Source organism: Nomascus leucogenys, chromosome 6 (assembly GCF_006542625.1).
Source record: "Nomascus leucogenys isolate Asia chromosome 6, Asia_NLE_v1, whole genome shotgun sequence".
In the NCBI taxonomy this organism is placed as follows: domain Eukaryota; kingdom Metazoa; phylum Chordata; class Mammalia; order Primates; family Hylobatidae; genus Nomascus; species Nomascus leucogenys.
Window position 1 is genome coordinate 68346160 of NC_044386.1, and position 22863 is coordinate 68369022.

The 22863-nt window shown below is 40.2% G+C and overlaps 1 protein-coding gene across 2 annotated transcripts in view; it reads left to right on the forward strand.

Annotated features, from left to right (window-relative positions):
* Positions 1–22863, forward strand: part of FMN1 (formin 1) — a 429632-nt gene that overhangs the window by 155030 nt on the left and 251739 nt on the right. The gene's annotated exons all lie outside the window — the stretch shown is intronic.

Consider the following 22863-nt stretch of genomic DNA (forward strand, 5'->3'; position numbering starts at 1 on the left):
AGCTTTTGCACACTTAGATTTATTTCTGGATATTTGATTGTAAATGGGATTTTTCTTATTTTTTCTCATTGGTTTTGTTTATATACCAAAGCAGTTGATCTTTATGTTTCTATTAATTCTGACTTTATGCTCTTATTAGTTCTAGCTTTTCAATGGAGAGCATTGGATTTTTTTTTAGGTAGACATCATGACAATTTATGTTTTATTTTTTAATTTTTATTGTAAAATATACATAACATGAGGTTTACCGTCTTAATCATTTAAAAATTTATTTTTAGCTGTGGCGAAAAGAAACTCACACCATAAAATTTACCATCTTTCCCATTTTTAAGTGTATATTCAGTAGTGTATGTTCATATTGTTGTACAGTGGTTCTCCAGAATTTTTCATTTTGCAAAACTGACACTATGTGCATTAAACAACTCCCACTTCGATCTTCCCTCATTTATATTTCTGCCAATCATGCACAAGGGTTCTAATTTTTTCATATCCTTGGCAACACTTATTTACCGTTTTTTTTTTAAATAGTAGCCATCTTGATGGGTATGAGGTGATGTGGGTTTGATTTTCATTCCTCTAATGATTAGTAAGGTTGAGCATCTTTTCATTTGCTTATTAGCCATTTGTATATCTTCTTGGAAGAAAGGTCTATTGAAGTCTTTTGCCTATTTTTTAATCAGATTGTAAACATTAGAAAATAAAACACAAATTGTTAACTATTTTTTCCAGTCTTTTTTTTTTTTTTTTTTTTACTGGTGAGGAATGTCGAAAGAAAGCTGAAAAAGAAGTGAATAGTAGACATTATTGTGTTACTCCTGATTTTAAAGGTTTCCTTCTGATATTTTCCAGTTAGGTGTTAGGGTTGAAGATTTTTGGTTAATACTCTTGTATCATAGACCTAGGCTTCAAAGTATTCTTCCCAAAAAGTAGTTTGAGTTTAATTATTTAATTATTGGTATATTTGAAATGACCATGTGACTCATGTGATTTTTTTTTCAATCTATTTAGTGATTTATATTTTAGATTTATTAGAACCACCTCTGCATTTGTGAGATGAGTTTTATTTGGTCATGATGACATGCTAAATTTGACTTGCTGATTTTTCTGGCCATTTTAAATAAGGAAAAGCCTTAGCACAAAATAACCTTTTGAATTCAAGATAAGGCAAACTAAAGGAAACTTTGGAGACATTTTCTGTATTTTAAGTACCAGAGTATCCAGTGACTCTGTAGTAGAGCACTAGATTTGTTAAAATAGAAACAATAACAAATGGCTTTCAGATCTGTCCTCTGTGCTAATCTCTGAAGTTATTTTAATGTGAAGTCTCCTTCATTGTACCACCATTCAAGATAAGTAGAAGTGAACTTTGATAAAAAAGATGCTATTGTGTGTTGAGCTACATAGCATGGCTAGGATGACTCCTGGGGGATTTCCCTTGATTTTGTTAGAGCACATATTCTATCTGGTGGTGTAATCTTAGACATTGCAAGTAAATGGCTGTGACATTAGAGTCACCATTGCTCCCAGATCATATCTAACTCTTATTTAGTAATACCTAGCATATTATTAGTGTCTAATTCATTGGTGCTGTTATTAATTCCACTGTTATAAATAATAATCATTTATGTAGCAAATATTTACTAAGCATCTACTAGATTCTGCTACGTTTCACAGGTACTTGGAATCAAGTACCTAATGGTTTCTTTCTGTTTTGTTGTTTTTGCCACTGGGTAGGTGGGTAGGTGACAGAGAGTAGAGTTGGGAGAGGTGGAATGTATACAAATACACAAATAAATGCAATCAAACATTCTAGGTGCTGTTATAGAGAGAGTGATTAGCATATAGTGGAACACAAAGGAGACTGTCATCAGTCCTACCTACAGTAATTAGGACATTTTAAAATAGCAACTTATTTACTATTTGCATACCACAGAAATAATGAGAGAGTGATTAATAAAAAACATTCAAGCATAAAACTGCGTTACTTTTCGATGAATTCCATGGAAAAAACTAAAATTGAAATGTTTGAAGGGATGAAAAAGAACCATGTAAAACTTCTGAATGTTAAATCCGAATTTGCTCACGCCCTTTTTAAACACAGAAGATGCAGGGCGGCAAATCAGTGTTCTTAGATTCGATTAGGTCCATTTAAAAGAGGGATGTAATAGTTTATTTATTTTTTATTTTATTTTACTGTTTGAGGCAGAGTCTCACTCTGTCACCCAGGCTGGAGTGCAGTGGTGTGATCTCGGCTCACTGCTACCTCTGCCTCCTGGATAGAAGCGACTCTCCTGCCTCAGCCTCCCGAGTAGCTGGGATTACAGGCACGCACCACTGCTCCTGGCTAATTTTTGTATAATATTTTTAGTAGAGATGGGGTTTTACCATGTTGGCCAGGCTGGCCTCAAACTCCTGATGCCAAGTGATCTGCCTGCCTTGGCCTCCCAAGGTATGGTTATAGGCGTGAGCCGCCCCACCCAACCATAATAGTTTTATTTTAAGATATCAGTATTCATAAACTCAGAATTTATTCTTTGCAACTTTTTAGACTGAAAATTAAAAGTTTTGGATGTCAACTCAAATATGCATGTTATTTTTCAGAAAATCTTAGCAGGTGTTTAAGCCAAAGAGTTTGAACGACACTGTTCTAGTTTATACTTTGAAAAATACTGTATCCGAATCACCCGTGACCATGTTAAAAATGTAGATTCCTGGAATATGCATGATTATAGCTGACATTTATTGAGTTAGTTCTGTGTGGCAAAGCAAGTGAAAGTGGCCGGCTCATTTCTACAAAAGTGTCAATGCTGTTTATCTTTCCCCAGGTCATGGCAAATTTTCTTTCACTGTGGCTTGCTGCCTGGTTTTCAGTGGTTATAACCAGAGCCTAAGGTTACAAAGGACACAGCCAGTTCCCTCATGTATGAGCCTGCTCCAACAACTCCCTTCCCACTAATTTGCCATCTCTCTCCACCCCATCCCTCCACCTGTGGAGTCAGCCCCAGCCTATACAGCCTCTCCGACAAAATTTTGTATTCCTTCCCCAAGTCTGTCACCTTATTTTCCCCTCCTCACCTAAACTCAGATCAGCTGTAGAGTATTTGAAGGAATGAGGCTGTGTAGGAGACTGGGAACTGTAAGCATCTCTACCAGGGACAAAAAAATTCTGTCTTGTTGTGATGTAGCTGGAAAACCATCTGAGGTCCTAGCAGATCATCTCAAACTCTCGGACTGGCCTGAGTCAGCAAGAAAGAACTGTGAGTTCTGTTAATTTATCTTATTTGATAATTTATAATAAGGATCAGAAATTAAAGAAGTCATAACTGAAGAGTTCCAGGTCAATTTTGAAATCAGATGTAAATCCCTGATAAAGGTGTATAGGAAAAAAGAACAAAAGGAAATATAGCAGAATGCTAAGTGTCTTAGAGGGGTGGATTCTCCTTTGTCTCCTAAATTCTATGGAGCATGCTCTCATTGCTTTTATAATTTAAAAATATTTGCCAAATGAATTTATTTCTAAGAGAAAGGATACTAGGCACTCAAATGGTACAAATGGATACTCTGGCACTTGCACTGTGAGTATTTTCATGTTTCGTTGATGATAATACAAGCAGTACTGAACGTTGTGTTTTTCATCTGCCAAGCCCTTGGAAATGAGCTAAATGCTCTACATGGATTAAAAAATTAAATTTTAATACTTATTATAACACTGTGAGGTAGGTAATTATCCATATTTTGCTGATAAAGATATTGTAGCTTAGAGAAATTTTAAACTCTACTTGGTCTGCAAAGCTAGTAAAGAGAGGAGTCAATACTATTTGAACCCTGGAAGTTAGCTCCAGAACCAATATTGTGTACCATTAAACTGACAGAAATCTCAGCTCACAGTGGGAGCCATGCTAATTTCTTTCAGCATAAATACAGGGATGTTTCTAAGTACTTGAATGAGGATTCACTTTGGAAAGAACAGAAATAAGTAAATATTAAATGTACAGTGATAATTAATGTATAAAACCTTATAGCATGGTATTCCTACATGGAATTATGTGTGAAGGAAGTATGTCATGTAATAGGCACTCATCAAATAATCTTATTTGAAGTGTATACATTTATTAAGAAGTATTGTTCGAGTATCTCCTACACACCAGGTTCTCTTCTAGGCATTTGAATTACATCACTGTATCAAAGCAGAAAAATGGTTCTGCCCTTAAGGACACAATAAAGAAATGTAGTGTCTTAGCCTGTTTTATGTCGCTTATAACAGGATACCTGAATCTGAGTAATTCATAAAGAAAAGAGATTTATTTCATGCAGTTATGGAGGCTGAGAAGTTCAAGATCAAGGTACCCCATCTGGTGAGAGCCTTCTTGCTGGCCGGGACTCTGAGGAGTCCCGAGGTGGTGTGGGGTATGGTGAAGGGGCTGAGTGTGCTAACATGCTAACACAGGTCTCTCTTCCTCTTCTTATAAAGCCACCAGCTTCCCTCCTATGACAGTCCATTAACCCATTAACCCATTAATCCGTGAATAAATTAACCTATTCATGAGGCCAGGGCTGTCATGATCGAATTACCTCTTAAAGGCCCTGCCTCTCAGTATTGCCACATTGTGGGCTATGGTTTAACGTGAGTTTTGGAGGGGGCAGTGAAACCATAGCACATAGTAAATATATTGTGTAGTATATTAGATAGGGATAGACGCTATGGAAAAGAAAAGAGGCTGCAGGGGATTGAGATTGTGATGGCAGGGCTGGTTACAGTTTTCAATAGGATGGTTAGGGCAGGCCTCACTGAGAAGTTGACATTTGAGCAACTAAATAAGAAAAGAGGGAGAGGTAAGAGAATGTAGGAAAAGGGAACAGCCATTGCAAAGGCTGTGAGTACAGATTGGGAGTGCTGTGGTCTACATGACTGGAGCAGTTAAGCAGTTAGCTAGGAGAACAGCTCCCAGAAGCAGTGCAGAGCCAGATGTTCTTTATCTGGGATCTAAGGACCTCTAAGGCATCCATAGATAGAATTCAGGGGTCTAGCAAATGTAGATAGGAAAAAAATCATTTTTTATTTTAATCGTAGCTAACTAAAATTCAGCATTTTCTTCTATCATGAATATAGACAGACTATGACTTTGTCAGCAGTAGGAAATCACAGATATTGTCACATCACATTATAGTTGTTGTGGATATCTTAAAATATGTTCAGAGCCATTTCAAAATTATGTTAGGTTTTACGCCTGCTGCTAGATCGTGTTATTTAATGTGTCAATAAAGGAGTACATATGTATGTGTATCACAATTAAAAATATTTTGACACCTGAATTGGTTCTCTCTGTAACCTGTTGTAATTTATTTTGTAAATTTAGAAAATGTTTTTCTGAGAAGGGGGTCCATAGGCTTTGCCATCTGTCAAAAGGAATCCATGGGCAAATGGAGTAAGGAACCCTTGATTAGAACATTACAGGATATTGTTTGACATCGGCTTTTGTGTTGGGTGAAATGGGGAGCTGTTAGAGAATGTTGAGCAGAGGCATGATGTGATCTTCCTAGTTGCAAAGACTCCCTCTGGCTGCTTTGTTGAACTAGAGATTGAGGGTACAGCGGGTGTGGAGGGTAAGTAGGCCCAGAAAAGCAATTACAAGGAAATCATTATGGTAATACAGGCAAGAGATTATATTTGCACAGGAGGTGGTGGCTTGGACTGTAGTTGTAGTGATGGAGGTAGTAAAAAGTAATCAGATTCTGGATTTTTGAGGCAGAGCCATCAGGATTTCCTGATCTGTTGGAGGTCAGGGAGAAGAGTAAGGGATAACATCAGGGGTTGTATTTGTTTTGAGACAAGGTCTCTCTCTGTTGCCCAGGCTAGAGTACAGTGGTGCAATCACAGCTCACTGCAGCCTAGGCCTCCTGGGCTCAAGCAGTCTGTCTACCTCAGCTTCCTTAGTAGCTGGGACTACAGGCGCGTGACACTATGCCAAGCTAATTTCTTTTTTCTTTTAGTAGAAATAAGGTCTTCTATGTTGCCCAGGCTGGTCTCAAACTCCTAGGCTCAAGCAGTCTTCCTGGAACCCTTGGTCTCCCAAAGTGCTGGGACGTCAGGGTTTTTGACCTGAGCAATAGAAGCATGGAATTGCCATGGACTGGAGAAGATGACCGTGGGTGGAGCATGTTTAGGGGGAAGATTAGGTATCATTTCTGATATGTTAAACTTGAGATGTCAATTTGACATGTATGAGGAAATGTTGAGCAGACATTTGGATTTATGAGTGTGGCATTGGGAAACGGGGCCCTGAGCTCTAGATGTACATTGGGGAGTCATTTGTACATGTAAAACTGGTGTTTAAAACTTTGAGACTGGATGAGATGGTGAATGTAGAGGAGAAGAAGAATCAGGACTGACCCAGGGGACCTGCAACAGAAAGAGACTGAGATGAAGAGGAGAAATGAGAAAGCCTCCAGTGAGGCAGGAGGAGAACTAAGAGACTGCAGAGCTCTGAATGCTACGTGAGTAAAGTTTAGCAAAGAGAGAGGGAGTGTGCCGCGTGATAGAGCAAATGAAGTAAGGAGTGAGAATTAACCATTGAATTTGGAAGCCTGGACAATACTGTGATCTTCACGATGAAAGAGTGTTGGAGGTGTCAGGATAAAAGTTTAATTTGGAGTGGGTTTAAAAGAGAATGATAATTGGAGACACGATGTAGGTGACTTTTAGAGATTTTGCTACAGAGGAACAACAACAACAAAAAAACATAAGGAGGTAGCTGGTGGGACCAATAAGATCAAATGAAAGATTTCATTTTGTTTTAATTAAGATGGGAAAAATAAAGACATTTTTATATGCCAGAAAGAAGGTTCTGGTAGAGAGGGAAAATTTGATGTAGGAAGAGGGAAGACCTGGAGTGATACTTTCAAGAAAGTAAGAAGGATAAGAGCTTCTGTACTAAGAAAGGGGTTGGCTTTGATAGGAATGTGGACAACCACCTCTAGTAATAGGTCCAAGGACAGGGACTGTGGTAGGTGGGAGGATGTGCAAGTTCTTCAGTTTCATCAGTGAAGTTGGAAGCAAAGTTATCAGTTAAGAGCGAAGATGAGCCAGGCGTGGTGGCTCACGCCTGTAATCCCAGCACTTTGGGAGGCCGAGGCAGGCGGATCACGAGGTCAGGAGATCGAGACCATCCTGGCTAACATGATGAAACCCCGTCTTTACTAAAAATACAAAAAATTAGCCAGGCGTGGTGGCGGGCGCCTGTAGTCCCAGCTACTCGAGAGGCTGAGGCAGGAGAATGGTGTGAACCCAGGAGGCAGAGCTTGCAGTGAGCCGAGATCTCGCCACTGCACTCCAGCCTGGGCGACAGAGCGAGACTCTGTCTAAAAACAAAAAACAAACAAAAACAAAGATGAAATAGTAATAGTAAAACAGCAGCTAGCCATATGTAATACTGCATGCCTATATGCCAGGCACTTCTCTAAGAATTGAACAAATACTTAATAACTCTAAACCTCGCAATGACCTTGTGAAGTAGGAATCATCATTATTCCCATTTATAGATGAAGAAACAAGACACAGTAGTAAAATATCCCCCCCAGGTCCCACTGCTTGTAAATGGTAGCTAGGATTTGAACCAGGCCTTCTGGGTATGGAATCTGTTCTCTTAATTGTGTGGCTTTACTGCCTCAGCTCTGTGACTCCGTCTACAGTAGCCATGATCTGTCTGTAAAGTGAAATCAACTCATCAATGCTTGATTGGAACCGAGTATTCATAAACCTGGAATACTTTGTATAAGTTATTTTAATTGTGCAAATAACACCAGAGATGGTCCTCTACATATGATGGTTTGACTTAATGGTTTTTTGACTACAATCAGTTTATCAGGACATAAACCCAATGTAAGTTGAGGAGTATCTGTAGTTTTCTGTAGAAAAATTAGAAAATACAAGGGTATACACACAAACAGAAGAAAATAATTCACTTATCAACTGTTTTTAATAACAATGGAGTATTACGGGATTAATAGATAATATTTAAGAAATTAAATGTTTTTGAACCTTTAAGCTAATATTTATTTTTGCTATTAAAATAACATTGTAATGAATACTTGCGTCTAAATCTTTGAACATATTCCAGAATTTATTGGAGGGGGACTCAACGAATGAGTCATTAAAACCATTATGTGCTCGTTCAGTGTTGGATGCCAGCTACCAAATCAACCTCCCAAAAGGTAGTCTGCTTTTCTCTTTCCTAACTAATGACCCTAAATGTCCTACAAGCGGAATACTATGGTTAAAACCTCCATGGATTAGAGAAAGTAAGTCAGGTAAAATGCTTAGCACAATTCCTGGTTCATAGAACACATACAGTAACTGTTAATACTAGCAACAGTTCTAGCAGTAGTAATTATTATTTTTGTTGTTAATGATTATAACATGATTACATTTATTGATTTTTAGACAACATCGGGTTTCATGACATAAAAATGTGAAAACATTTCAGAAACAAATAGACAAAAAAATTGATACATTACTGCTTTATCAATATTTATTTGTTTACCAACAAGGTTGAATGTTTGTTCATATGTTTATAGGACATAGAAACTTGATGACTATGACTTTCTATTTCTATGACATCTGTTACCACAGTAACTAATGCAGTCAGTGGGAATAGTGAATTTCATGAGCCTGGCCTCCAGCTTGCCAGTCATGAGAGCCAGAGGAGATGGAGCAGTCTGAGGCTGTATCACCTGATGGCTGGATGCATCTGGCTGCTTATTCAGCTGTGGCTCCTTTATTGGGGACAGCTGTGAACGCAGCTCCAGGAGTTGCCTTCATGAAATGAAGCATATGATGACAACTGGAAGAAAAGGGACGAGTACATGTTGCTAAAGGTTTCATGGGGATAGTAATGGCCAAGTGGAAAAAAACTTGTGGGTGGGGATGAGTTAGTGCTGACTGGTCATGCCACGAGGGCTGTATTTCAGGAAACCACTAATTGGGGCGGCTCCTCTGGAGAGGACTGGGCCTGAGTCAGATCTGCCCTGTGGATTACAAGTCCTCTGTGAAGTTCATGCCCTCAGGTGCATCAGAAACAGACCCTCTCCATAGTGGTGGCTCCTTCTGATGGTAGAAAGCTTAGGCTTATGTATCATGATGGTTTTTTGTCTTCCTTGATGGATATTTATTGAGTTTGGATAGTATGCTGTGGACATTAAGAGTATATAGATTGTGGAGTTAGGCTTCCTGGGTTCTAATCCTGGCTGTATTTCTTATTACCTGTGTAAGCTTGGGCAACCATTTAAGCTGTCTGTTCCTTGATCTTTTTTACTTCTAACACGGATGTGGTAATAATAATAATAATCCCCACATAGGGAGTTGAACAGCGAGAACACACGGACACAGGGAGGGGAACATCGCACACCAGGGCCTGTCGGGGGTGGGGAGCTAGGGGAGGGACAGCTTTAGGAGAAATACCTAATGTAGATGACGGGTTGATGGGTGCAGCAAACCACCATGGCACATGTATACCTATGTAATAAACCTGCACATTCTGTACATGTGTCCCAGAACTTAAGGTATATTAATAAAAAAAAAACCTCCCACATAAAATTTTTATGTAGATTATTTGAGTTTATATATTTTATCTAATGTATAATACACATTTTCTACACCTGAAATCAGGATGTGTTTTACAATGGGCATTTTACAATTATAATTAACAGCAGTTTTACTTTCTTTTCAGTATGTAAATACTGATGCATCTTAGAATCAGTGGTGTTCTTGTACATGAAGAAATAGGGCATTTGTAAACATCAAAACATGGTTTGGCAATATAAAATTCTATCTCAGTGTTATCATTTGTTTGATTTTGTGACTGAGACCAGATCCTAATGTCCCCATTCAACCAATAAGGCATATTTCTTGCAAGCCCCTTATCCTTGTATTGTGAGAGCTCTTAACACAAAACTTCAGTAAGTCAGAACATAGATCCATAGAGTGACGTGATTTTTCAGTTCTTTGGGAATTCAGGAATACATTATGTGACTTTCAAGATGAACTTTTCCGGTCACATTCATCTCTTGACCTACCAGGTCTCTGGTCTCTTATTTTCTTTTAATGACCACTGGGATAACCCATTCCAAATTCCGGCCTCTCCTCACTTCAAGTGGTGATTCTTTTCCATTTCAGTCAGCTGATACTATCTGCATCTAAATTCTGTCTCTTATATTTACTTAACACAGTTTTAGTTTTTTATTTGTTTTTGAGACAGAGTCTTGCTCTGTTGTCCAGGCTGGAGTGCAGTGGTGCGATCTCGGCTCACTGCAAGCTTCGCCTCCCGGGTTCACGCCATTCTTCTGCCTCAGCCTCCTGAGTAGCTGGGACTACAGGTACCCACCACCACGCCCAGCTAATTTTTTTGTGTTTTTAGTAGAGACGAGGTTTCACTGTGTTAGCCAGGATGGTCTCGATCTCTTGACCTGATGATCTGCCTGCCTCGGCCTCCCAAAGTGCTGGGATTACAGGCGTGAGCCACCGCACCTGGCCTTTGAAAAGATAAATTATAACATTCCTGTTTCTACCTACCAACTTCTATCATTCTGGCTTTTTCCCACAGTTCTCCCAAACCACAGATCCCTTCTTCCTCAGGGGCTTAACTCCAGACATCTTTTTCTGTGTGTCTATCAGCCCTTGCTGTCTTCACTTCCTTCTCTGAGACACTGAGATTCTGTAATGCTGCATTCTCGGTGATTATCTTTGATTTCTTTACCCCATTGCCTTCTATAGCAGCCATCTGGTAAACCCTGGCCTTGAGAGATCCAAACGTTTGTCTCTTCCTACCTTTGTCTGGACTACAAAAGCTATTGAGGAAAACTAATACAACTGTCAAGGTTCTGCCACTGTGGATTTGTGGTTTCTAGTTACAAACGGATCCACCATCTCTAGTGTGTGTTCCTAGTCCACACGTGACTCTCAACAGCTGCTATTTCAAGTATTTTCCATCTCCCTCAGAACATCTCGTTCTCTCTCTCTCTCCCTTTACCCTGAGCATTTGACCTCATTTAAAAGCCATAAAGAGGCTTCAGAAAGATCAGGAGACCTGTGCTTTGCTGAACAGCCATGTGATTTTTTTCTCCTTGTGTGTTCATAAAATGTGTTTCCACCTGCATATGGAGCTGAGATTCTCTATGCTATAAATCAAGCGAGTCAGTTTATTTGGGTATTCATTTCTTAGTTTCTTTATATGTATTTTGAGGAAGGGGGTTAGTCTAAGTGACCTCTGAGACTCTGTCCTTAAGATTCTGATTTTTATGGTATTAAGTGTGTATTTCTTCAAACCAGCTTCAATTTGCAGATAGATACTACTTCTGACAATGTCATTTCTTAGGTAAAACAGGAGCATTCTTACTTGTCACAGAAACCAGGAAATCGTGTTGTCTTTTTGTGGTGGCAAATTTATCTTTTTTCTATTTTATTATTTTCAAACTAGTGAAAATGACTTCTTGTTGTTTGGACTAGCGTCGGATCAATAGGAGGGAGGGAGCATTTGAAGAAACTTAAGAAGTATTTTGTTTCTGTATTAGAGTTAATCAAGAGTTTGCCTTGAACCTCAGACTGGGGCATCTGGGGAAGAAGAATGTGTTTTCTGACCAGGTTCTACTCCACAGGGTGGATAGGGCACTTGGCCAGCAGCCCCTTGAGGTTTGCTACCAGATGAAACCGAACATTTCTATGAAATGAGCTGATATCCTTCACATGCTGCCCAGATGGTGCATTTCAAAAATGATCTCACAGATTATCTTGAGTTTTGCCAGTAAAGTGGGATTTCCAAAAGTATCTTGCCTTTTTTATCTTTATTTTTATTTTTATTTTTTCCTCTGTAGTTCCGTCTATATTTTTTCCAGCATTTGAGCATTATTTCCAGTTGCTAGAATTTCAGAGGAACTTGTGTAGGGTAAGGAAGAACCCAGTTCGTTTATATTAGCTCTTGGCTCACTGCAAAGTTCACTTTTGTGGCCTTATCAACTTGGACAGCAGAGAGCGTGGAGTGAGAGTCAAATGCAGGAGCTTACTTTTTATAATCTATATACACGTGTCACTTTCTGGCCTTCCCCAGATGTCATTGTTTGGGGATGACTTAACAAATGCAGTGGTTCTTGACTTTGGATGTCTATCAGAGTCACCTGGAAAGCTTTTAAAAATTCCAGTTCCTAACAGGCATCTCATGCCAATTAAGTCTATGTCTAGGGCTGGAATCCAGACATAAGTAAATTTTAAACCTCCCCAGGTGATTCTAATATGTAATCAATGTTTAAAGCCACTGGAATAAAGGCTTTATGGGGGTAGGGATTAAATAGGTTGGGTCGTGGAGAAGTTTTGACTTGCCCAAGTGAGCTGGTTGTTTCTCCAGTTCATCTTTTCTCATTTTGATGCTAGTAACACTGTAGCGGGATCACAGGTGGTGAGATGGGGATGACTGATTTTCAGAAGCCTGTTAGTACAACCTTTGAGCAGCAACTGTATTTTGGCTGTGAATCAGTGTGTGCTTTTCTTCATATGCTCCTGTCTATGATATTTCTAATCCTCTGCAAGAAGGGATAACAGGCGCTGTGTATATTCGTGTGTGTGTGTTGTCTCCATTTCATTTGTTCTTTTATTGTTTATCCCGTTCACTTTGAACACTAGATCGTTTCTCGCTGTATCAGTTATGAGAAAGTCAGTTATCAGGAAAGATCAGATTACTTGGGGAAAAACAAAGCTATATAACTACCATAAAGCAACAACAAAACCCAGAAGGTTTGAAAAGGGCACGTTAAACTGAAATGTCTAAAACTAGTGTTTCTGGCTATCCGTGATTCTGGTTGGCTCTATTTCCACCTGTGTGCAAATGTAGTCCCCAATTTCTTTAAATTCCTGGCCCATTGTATACAGTTCTCACTAAGAATACTTAAGAGTTCCTAGAGTTGCCAGATAAAACACAAGATACGAACTGAGTGAATGAGTAATTACTTAGTGTATTTCAAGTATTGAATGAGACACACTTATACTAAAAAGTTACCTGTTATTATTCTGAAGTTCACATTTAACTGAGCACTCTGTACTTTTATTTTCTAAATTAAAATAGAAAATAAGTATAGCTCATACCTCGTAGCACCTTGTGGAGGTATGGGCTAGGCTTCTGGACTAGAAGACCAGAGTGCTGTCCGTTTTTTCTGGCCTGTGTACTCCTGATGTGAGCCTACCTCTTCCCATATTTCTATAGAGAAGCTGCTGCTTAGTTTTCTACTCCAAACTTTTGCATTAAAAAAAAAAAATTCGTCTGAAAGGTTTTCTTGTCTTTAGTGTTAGGATTGAGAGATGCAGATTTAAAAACAGCACCCCCACACTCCACACAAATTCAGATCTTAAATTTTGAATGGTAGGAGCAATGCAAAATAGGACCTTATTCTTAGAGGCAGTAAGCCCAGTGACAGCTGCAATATGTTATATTTTGGAGTACTTTTCCATCACGTGGGAAATGTAAGTGTCCTGTCTCCCTTAGAAACCTGGGCAGGTAGCCTGGCCTCCTGGGTACTTGTCTGGCCTGGTTTACTAGAAAATTCCACTCTCTGTCGAGTTAAATCTGGCTGACTTTCACCTGCCTCTTAAGAGACTGACCTTCACCTCTCTCTCCTGAGGTTGATTTTGTCAGCTTTAAATAAAGGGCTCCGTCAGTGATTAAGTCAAAGCACAAGCTAAGGACAGAGATTCTTCTACCATTTTCATTTCAGTCAAGTCAACTAATACTTATATATGCATTATATAATCATGATATAAAATCATATATGTATTATATGAGGAATGTGCTTTTTCTTACAGGTACTTTGTATACTGTTTGAGTATACATTCTGTTTCAAATAGGCAATTTTTTCCTCGCTGATTACAAGGCTAAACCTAGTCTTAGAAATGTGTATGTGTGTGTGTGTGTGTGTGTGTGTGTGTATGAAAATTTGGACATATCCTCTATTGTTTATAAAGAAGGATCCTGAATAATTTCAAACAAATAGAATAGTTAGTATTTGTATATTAACCATCTATACTTAAACTTTTTATCATATTTTCTTTAGATTTTTAAAACCAGTGTTGAGGCCCTTTTTGTTACCTCCCTTTATTCAATTTCTCTGCCTCTTTCCCCAGAGATGGTTAACTCTCCCAGCATTCATGTGTGGCTACCACCATGCAGAACTCTGTGGGTTGCTATTTACAATCAACCTGTGTGTGTGTGTGTGTGTGTGTATTCCTAAGCAATATATAGCATGGTTTTTTTAAACCCCATTCAAATGCTGTCACAGTGTAAGTTTTGACAGCCATATCATTGTAAACATTACCAGTTTTATCTCTTCTTTTCCAATTCTTACATCTCTTTTCTTAGCACATTATCTCACGCCTCTAGTTTATGTAGGAAAGTGTGGGTAATGGTGTGCATTTTTAATCGTGCCTCCTGAAGTTTTCCCATTACTTTCAAAGTTTGTTGAAAGTTCTTGATAGATATTCTGAATCTGATTCTCTTCTATTCTAACTTAGCTAAGAAGATTTTTTTCTTTTTAAAATCAAAGAATGATGTGGAGCCTTATCTGTGTCATTCTGTATCATTTTGAGATTTTGAGATACAATAGGTTTTCTCCATTAGTATGTTAATGTGGCAGATACCATTGATAAAATTTTCAGATAATATATAGTTCCTACATTGTTAGAACAAACGCCGCATAATTGCTTGGTTGGTTGGTTGGTTTTCACAAATTGCTGAATTAGATTTGTTAATTTTAGGTTTTTAAAGTTTCTTTTGTTTTTAGTTTATCATTTTATTGTGGATTTTAATTTAATTGCATTATAGAAAGCATTACTTTTGCATGGCCTGTGTGACAGTATTTGAAAAAGTTTTGAAAGGTTTTCTTTGTAAATCATCAATTTTTTGCAAATATGTCAGTGATATATTTTGAAAATATATGTTCCTGAAAAAGATACATGTTGATTTGTTGGTTCTGGGGTATATATAATCAAGATTGTTGATTGTGTCAGTCATTATGTGTTTATTTGCTTGATCTATTAATTTCTGATAGAGGGATATTTCATATCATTTTGATTAATTTCATTAATTGAATTTTCTCTCAGCTTCTTTTGCTTCGTAGATTTTAAGTGTATTATGTTAGTTGTGTTCAACTTCATGATTATACTCACTACCTGACTTAGGAAATAAAACATTACAAATATATTTGAAGCCTTCTATATGCCCTCCCCCAGCCCCTTGGGTAAAATTGTTATTAATGCCATGTTTTATACTTATAACAATAATGTATAAAGTCTCAAAACAGTGGATAGCATGGTTTTTATGTGTTTCATGAGTCTACAAAATGGCTTCCACTATGTGTATTTTTTGGCAGCTTTTTCTCTCAAAATAATATTTGTCAGATTTATCTGCATTAGTATGTATACTCTATTTCATTCATGTTAATCTCTGCATAATATCACTCTGAGTGAATGTACATCTTAATAATTGCTTGTCTATACTGCTGGTGATGGAAATTTAAGTTTATTCCTATTTTTCACTGTTAGAATGGTTCCATAGTGTTCTTTTTAATATTTGCATTAACGTGTAAATGCTTCACTAGAGGATGAACATTAGAGTAGAATTTCTGATTTTACTTATGTGTGCCTTTACATTCGATAGATATTGTCAAAATGTTCTCTAAAGTGATTGTTGCAGTTAATGCTCCCATCAACAATGTGTGGAATTCTAATGCATTCTCACCAGCAGTTAGTATTAGCAGACTAATTAATATTTTAAAATCTGGACCGGGCGCGGTGGCTCACACCTGTAATCCCAGCACTTTGGGAGGCCGAGGCAGGCGGATCGCGAGGTCAGGAGATCAAGACCATCCTGGCTAACACGGTGAAACCCCATCTCTACTAAAAATACAAAAAATTAGCCAGGCGTGGTGGTGGGTGCCTGTAGTCCCAGCTACTCAGGAGGCTGAGGCAGGAGAATGGCGTGAACCCAGGAGGCGGAGCTTGCAGTGAGCTGAGATTGCGCCACTGCACTCCAGCCTGGGCGACAGAGCGAGACTCCGCCTCAAAAGAAAAAAAAAAAAAAATCTGATAGGTGTGAAACAGTATTCCCTATAGTTTTAATTTGTGCTGTCCTGAGGACAAGTGAGATTGTGTCCTTTTGTATGTTTATATGTTTATTAGCCATTTGGAGTTTATCTTCCATAAATTTACTGTCCTTTTGTTCATTTTTCTAATGGTTACTTTCCTTTTTATTTATTTCTAGGACTTGTTTATTCTGGATGCTAACATTTTATTGGTTATATGCTTTGCAAATGTCTTCTCCATTTATGTGGCTTATCAGTTTCTCCTGCCATCTTTCAACAGACACGATTCTGGTATATTTTAATATAGCTGAATCACTAGAAGTGGTTCTTGGGTATGGTTTTGAAGTAGGAATATTTTTCTTAAATGTGACTTTAAAAAATAGTCTATCCCTCCCCCGCAAATTTCAATGCAACCTCAAATTACATATTATGTTTCCGTATGTTGCTTGGCTTTATTTATATACTTCCTTTTGTAACTCTATTTTTTGGTCTTTTTTTCTATCCCTGTGTCAATGCCAGGGTCTCTTCAGTATTTGCTCTTTCCTATTATCCTTTCTTGCACCATGCTGCACTTTCAGTTAATTATTCAGTATCTTTTACTCACAAACTCCTTCCTTGACTGTACCTGAGTTTATTCAGCTTTTGCACCTTTTATTTCAATGACTGTTGAGCATTTTGTTTCTAATATTTCATAATTTTACAATCACCTACTATTGTTTCTTGTCTTTTAGTGTGTTGCTACTATCATTATTGTTTATGATGATTATTATTCTTGCCTTTATTTTGGTAAGGATTCTAAACATTACTAAAATATTTTCATATGTGTAATATTTAAATTTGCATTGGGTGATGTCATGTTTCAATTGTTGATTGTGTTGTCTATCTTGATGCTTAGGTTTCTTCTTATGTTTTGAAAGTTTGGCTTGAAGGCTCATGATCTATAGGATGATTTTTTTTTTAAGTTTCCTCCTCCCCTTCCCCTTTACCCTTATTTGTTTTGCAGTTGTCTTACCTGGTAAGACCCCCAGACTAAGTCGCTCTTATAATAGTGTATTGGGTTCCCTAGCCTGAGGTGGTATGTGAATGTTGCAGATTTAGTCGGCTGGTGACAGGGATAGATGGATTTGAGGTTTGGTCTTTTTTTTTTTCTTTTCTTTTTTTTGGGGTGGGGGCGGGGGGACTGGGTCTTGCTCTTCACCCAGGCTGGAGTGCAGTGGTGCGATCATAGCTCACTTCCACCTAGAACTTCTGGCCTCAGGAGATCCTCCCATCCTCTGCCTCCCGAAACACAGGGATTACAGGCTGGAGCCACTGTGCCCCGGCTGAGACCCCCAGGCAGCAGTTGACAACCTCTTCCAACTTCCCTTTCCCATCTGGGAACTACAGCTGTGTCTTAGTCCCTTTCTCTAAGCAACAAGCCTGGGCCTGGCTTCTTACCCCACGTTAGTGCTGTCAGTCCCTGTTACTCTGCGGTAACTTGACTCCAGGATGTCCTGCCTGCCCTGCCTGCCACAGGAACTGGGGCACAGCAGGCCAGAGCTTCAGGCCTGAAGTGCCACTTACTGGTTTGTCCGATTTCTATTTCTCAGAGATGTAATTCTGCTTCGGTACTTGTCTGTGTCTTTTAACTTACTTGCTTTATGTTATAATTTTCATTGTTATATAGGCTTAGGAGGGAGCTAAAAAATGTGAACCTTTAACAACTGGAGGTCTATTGGGACACTTTTAACTTTTTTTAGTAACATCAGATTGGAAGTTCCCCTTATTTGTTCTGATATTTCTCAGCTAGTTACCATATCCATATTAGTCCACTTTTCAAATCAAGGAAATGTGGTTGTTTCAGTTTGGCTTGTCCTTGTCTCTCCCCAGCCTCCCCTCCATACCCAATCCTTCAAGTCTTGCTGTGGCACTTGGTAGCAAATTTCGAGTTTCAATATGAAGTACAATTGGCCATCTGTATTCTCAGATTCTGCATTTGCAAATCCAACTAGGCTCAGATTGGAAACATTTGGGAAAAAAATACCAAAACATCATACAAATAAAAAAAGTAAGTATTTACATAGCATTGACATTGTATTAGGTATTTATTATAAGTAATCTAGAGGTGATTTAGTAGGATATGTATAGGTTATATGCAAATGCTACACCATTTTATATATAAGGACTCACGGATTTTAGTATCCTCGGGTCCTGGAACCAATCCCTCCCCCCAAGGGATGACTTTATTGTGACTGCCACCTAGTGACAGGAGTTGGTTACTTTCAATTGTAGCTGCAATTTTATTCTAGTTAAGTGTGTGCTTTTTCTAGAAGATTTGTTTCGTGGCCATTATTTAACCGTTGTTGACTATGATTTTTTAAAACCACATAGGTAGAAAGGAGATTATAAGTTTTAGGGACCATGTATTCTTGGAATTTTAAACTGCTCAGCACCTCTATTATGATAGAACATAAAACAAGGGTAACAGAAAAGGACAGGGTAGAAAGCAGGTTGTCCCAGGATTGGCAGCTAGAATTGGACTTAATGACAGTTTTCTCCATGGTAAGGTGTCCATCAAATGGTCTCAGGCCTTGAATACATATCTTTTCAATACAGGTAAAAATCGGAGACATCACCACGAATTTCCTGACCTTTTGTAACGTCTTTTATATCATCATCCCAGAACATAAAGACTCAATATGTGTCCTGAACTAATTTTTTGAGTATTAAACAATATAAGCATATTCGTGTCTCCCATTTTATCCTCTTTCCTTAAACATTTTTCTGTGTGTGTGTGTGTGTGTGTGTGTGTGTATGTGTGTGTGTATGCATAGAGAGAGAGAGAGTAGTTGGTGAGACTCCACCCCAGTTGTTTGAAGCATCCAAAATGCTGAGTCTCTAAATTGTTAACTTGACTGAAAACTTACAAGTGTATTCATCAGCTATTGCTGTAATAATGCTGTGTAACAAACCATGCTAAAATTCAGCAGCTTTCAGTAACAAGCATTTGTTAGCATAGGTGTAAAGGTCAGCTAAGGTTCAGCTGAGCTGGTTTGGGCTTTTTCAGGCTGTTCTTGACTGCTGACTGTGGCTAGGGTTTAAGTCTGCACCGTGTATCTTTCTCTGGGACCTAGGATGAGTGAGTTGTAGCCACCCAGAATACGTTTTAATTACATGAAATAGCAGGAGTACGGGAGGCAAGTCAAACTATGCAATTAAATTTAAATCCCTCCTTACATCACGTCAGCTTATATTCCACTAGCCAAAACAAGTCATATGGCCAAGCCTAAAGCCATAGGAAGTATTCTACATTGCCCAAAAAGAAAGAGGTGAAAGCAGATGAATATTTGTTAAAGTTCCAGTCATTCACATCAACATATATAAAATGATCAAATGAAATACAATGAAGTCTTTTAAGAAAACAAAGGCTTAAAGGGCTAATACTGGAATATAAATGCCAAAAGCTCTTAGACATTTCAACGATGCACATCCTGAAAGCCTTTTAAGGTTGGAAATGTGTGCTGTTTCTTTTTATATACACAATGCTTATTTCAGTGCCTGGCACACAGACACACTGAGCACATGCATGAAAGAGGCTAAGCATAGTGTCTTTTTTTTTTTTTTTTTTTTGAGACGGAGTTTTGCTCTTGTCTCCCAGGCTGGAGTGCAATGGCGTGACCTCAACTCTCCACCTCCTGGGTTCAAGCAATTCTCCTGCCTCAGCCTCCTGAGTAGCCAGGATTACAGGCACCTGCCACCACGCCCGGCTAATTTTTGTATTTTAGTAGAGACGGGGTTTCACCATGTTGGTCAGGCTGGTCTGGAGCTCCGGACCTCCGGTGATCCATCCACCTCGGCCTCCCCAAATGCTGGGATTACAGGCGTGAACCACCGTGCCTGGCCACATAGTCTTATAGTGCCAAATCTGGTGGTGGGGTGGAGGGGGTCGGTTTCCCAAGCAAGCAGTCAGTTCTGTAGTGGACACTAGCAGCTGGGTATTCCCGAATTCAATAGTTACACTGTTTACCTGGCGATAGTATTTGATACCACAAGTTGAGGGCTCGGTCCCACAAGACTGCCCCCCTTTCGGATGCCAGCGACAAGTCTGAGCTTCCAGACCTTCTGACTGACCAACTTCAAGTAGGGGTTCTCACAACCCTAGCCTCTTTATATTTGGTTAATTTGCTGGAGTTGCTCACAGAGCTCAGGGAAACACATTTGCTGGTTTATTAGAAAGCATAGTGAGAGGTGACAGCGTGCTGGCAGCCCTCGCAGCCCTCGCCCGCTGTTGGTGCCTCCTCTGCCTTGGCACCCATTCTAGCCGTGCTTGAAGAGCCCTTCAGCCCACCACTGCACCGTGGGAGCCCTTCTCTGGGCTGGCTGAGGCCGGAGCCGGCTCTCTCCGCTTGTGGGGAGGTGTGGAGGGAGAGGCACCCAAGGGAACCAGGGCTGTGCACGGTGCTTCTGGGCTATCTAGAGATCCAGGTGGGCGTGGGCTTGGCAGGCCCGCACTTGGAGCAGCTGGCCAGCCCTGCCGCAGTCAGTGAGAGGCTTAGCACTCAGGCCAGCAGCTGTGGAGGGTGCGCCGGGTCCCCCAGCAGTGCTGGCCCACTGGTGCTGTGCTTGATTTCTTGCCAGGGCTTAGCTGCCTCCCCACAGGGCAGGGCTCGGGACCTGCAGCCCGCCATGCCTGAGTTTCCCACCCCCCCACCTGCCGTGGGCTTCTTTGCTGCCTGAGCATCCCCGACGAGCGCTGCCCCCTGCTCCATGGTGCCCGGTCCCATCGACCGCCCAAGGGCTGAGGAGTGCACGCGCACGGCGTGGGACTGGCAGGCAGCTCCACCTGCGGCCCTGGTGCAGGATCCACTGGGTGAAGCCAGCTGGGCTCCTGAGTCCGGTGGGGACTTGGAGAATCTTGAAGTCTAGCTAAGGGATTGTGAATGCACCAATCAGCAGTCTGTATCTAGCTCAAGGTTTGTAAATGCACCAATCAGCACTCTGTGTCTAGCTCAGGGTTTGTAAATACACCAATGGACACTCTGTATCTAGCTAATCTAGTGGGGACGTGGAAAACTTTTGTGTTTAGCTCAGGGACTGTGAATGCACCAATCAGCACCCTGTCAAAACGGACCAATCAGCTCTCTGTAAAACAGACCAGTCGGCTCTCTGTAAAATAGACCAATCAGCAGGATGTGGGTGGGGCCAGATAAGGGAATAAAAGCCGGCTGCCCGAGCCAGCAGTGGCAATCCGCTGGGGTCCTCTTCCCCACTGTGGGAGCTTTGTTCTTTCACTCTTTGCAGTAAATCTTGCTGCTGCTCATTCCTGTGGGTCAACACTACCTTTATGAGCTGTAACACTCACCATGAAGGTCTGCAGGTTCACTCCTGAGCCAGTGAGACCACGAACCCACTGGGAGGAACGAACAGTTACAGACGCGCTGCCTTAAGAGCTGTACCACTGACCGGTAAGGTCTGCAGCTTCACTCCTGAAGCCAGCGAGACCACCAACCCACCAGAAGGAAGAAACTCCGAACACATCTGAACATCAGAAGGAACAAACTCCGGACACGCTGCCTTTAAGAACTGTAACACTCATCGCAAGGGTCCGTGGCTTCATTCTTGAAGTCGGTGAGACCAAGAACCCACCAATTCCAGACACAGTGGTACAAAGGATACAGATGAAGAGATGCATAGGACAAGGTATGGGGGGAAGGGGTGTAGAGCTTACATTTCTTCCTGGGCGCACCACTCTCCAGGAACCTTTTCGTGTTCAGCTGTCCAGAAGGTTTCTGAACTCAGTCCTCTTGGGTTCTCACTGAAGCTCTATTATGTACGCATGGGTGATGAAATCATTGGCCATTGATGAGCGACTCAACCTTCAGCTCCTCTGCCCTTGGGAGGTGGGACTTGAAAGTCCCAATCCTCTAATCATGTCTTGGACTTTCAGGTGTCCTGCCCCCATCCTGAAGCTACCTAAAGGCTTCCAGATATTGGTCAATCATTAAGATTTAAAAAAAGGACATCACTTTGGAAAGTGTAAGGATTTTAGAAATTGTCAGGAAATGGGGTCAAGGACCAAATACATATTTTGCAGTATCACAGACACTAATCTCATGCACAAGGGCTCTGCCTTCATGACCTCATCACCTCCCAAAGGCCCCATCTCCTAGTACCATCACCTTAGGGGGTAGGATTTTAACACATAAATTTTTTTTTTTTTTTTTTTTTTTTTTTTTTTTTTTTTTGAGAGAGAGTGTCGCTCTGTTGCCCAGGCTGGAGTGCAGTGGTGTGATCTCAGCTCACTGCAACCTCCACCTCCTGGGTTCAAGTGATTCTCCTTCCTCTGCCACCCGAGTAGCTGGGATTACAGGCACAAGCCACCACACCCAGCCAATTTTTGTATTTTTAGTAGAGACGGGGTTTCGCCATGTTGGCCAGGCTGGTCTCGAACTCCTGACCTCAGGAAATCCTCCTGCCTTGGCCTCCCAAAGTGCTGGGATTACAGGCGTGAGCCACCGCACCCGGCCCATCATATGAATTTTAGTAGGACACAAACATTCAAACCATAGTGGTAAGAAACTAGTGGCTTGGAGAATTGGAAGTTTCCCCCCATTTTTTAATATTGACATTTTTGTATTTCTGCCTAAAAAAATTCTATGTGTTGAATGAGGAAAGAGGTTGACGGTTACAATTCCTAAATTCATGGGATTTCTCCCAGTTATTGTCCAATATTTTATTTTTCTGATACAGAAACTGTGCTCCTTTCTGTAC